Genomic DNA, 1238 nt, shown 5'->3' on the forward strand with positions numbered 1-1238 from the left:
CCCGCAGGTGCCGCAGCTGAAGGGCTTCTCCTCCGTGTGCGTGTGCATGTGCCTCTTGAGTTTCCAGTTATCCCTGAACGCAGCCCCGCACACGCCACAGAGCTTCCCCTTGCCGCTGGCCTCCTCGGTTAGCCTGTTTCATCCAAAAATCAAAATCCTCATCGGTGACTTTTCTGATAGCAAATTTGATGCTGAGAACGTTGGTCACTGTCCGAACGCTCTGCGACATCGGGAACCCACCGCGCAACGGCGTTAAAGATTTGGGCCCGCGCGGGCCCCGAGTCCAGGAGCAGCGCGCGGATGGATGCTGCAGCGGCGTCGCGCGGCGCAGGCGACTCATATTCACATCACACGTACCCTAGGGTGTCCTCCATCGAACGCGCCGTGTCCGACCGCAGTGCGATGTGCCGTTCGGGCTAGCCAGCGAGTGCAAGTTGGCCGAGGGAGTTAGGCCCTTGGTAAAATCGACCGATCATTTTGGATGTTTTATGGACGGAGAACCCTCGCCTAGGGTCCCACACATCGGCCCCGAACACCAGAATCAATACGCCCCTACGCCAACCGTCCGAAAAATGAACAGTTTTGGCTGAGTGGCAGACAGCGGCGGCTGCTCACTGTTTGAAACGCGCGCGCCGGCAGGAGTGGGGGAAGCTTCCCCGCCAACTTCGCTCTACCAATCGCTTTTTGGTTGATGCATTAGAGTATATCGGTTATAAAAAGTCGAAATCATAAAGCTAGACCCTAAATCTAGTGGTTGTTTAACCAAGAAAGCGATTGGTAGAGCGCAGCTGGCGGGGAAGCTTCCCCCACTCCTGCCGGCGCGCGCGTTTCAAACAGTGAGCAGCCGCCGCTGTCTGCCACTCAGCCAAAACTGTTCATTTTTCGGACGGTTGGCGTAGGGGCGTATTGATTCTGGTGTTCGGGGCCGATGTGTGACACCCTAAGCGAGGGTTCTCCGTCCAGAAAACATCCAAAATGATCGGTCGATTTTACCAAGGGCCTAACTCCCTCGGCCAACTTGCACTCGCTGGCTAGCCCGAACGGCACATCGCACTGCGGTCGGACACGGCGCGTTCGATAGAGGACACCCTAGGGTACGTGTGATGTGAATATGAGTCGCCTGCGCCGCGCGACGCCGCTGCAGCATCCATCCGCGCGCTGCTCCTGGACTCGGGGCCCGCGCGGGCCCAAATCTTTAACGCCGTTGCGCGGTGGGTTCCCGATGTCGCAGAGCGTTC

At 58.4% G+C, this 1238-nt stretch overlaps 1 protein-coding gene across 1 annotated transcript in view; it reads right to left on the bottom strand.

The window, feature by feature from the left end:
* Positions 1–1238, bottom strand: part of LOC113201838 (histone-lysine N-methyltransferase PRDM7) — a 5660-nt gene continuing 4422 nt past the window's right edge. The window contains exon 9 of the mRNA XM_026415776.2: positions 1–133. The gene's annotated coding sequence lies outside the window, so the exon portion shown is untranslated. The remainder of the gene's footprint in view (positions 134–1238) is intronic.

Source organism: Frankliniella occidentalis, unplaced genomic scaffold (genome assembly GCF_000697945.3).
Source record: "Frankliniella occidentalis isolate FOCC.00 unplaced genomic scaffold, Focc_3.1 Scaffold151, whole genome shotgun sequence".
In the NCBI taxonomy this organism is placed as follows: Eukaryota; Metazoa; Arthropoda; class Insecta; order Thysanoptera; family Thripidae; genus Frankliniella; species Frankliniella occidentalis.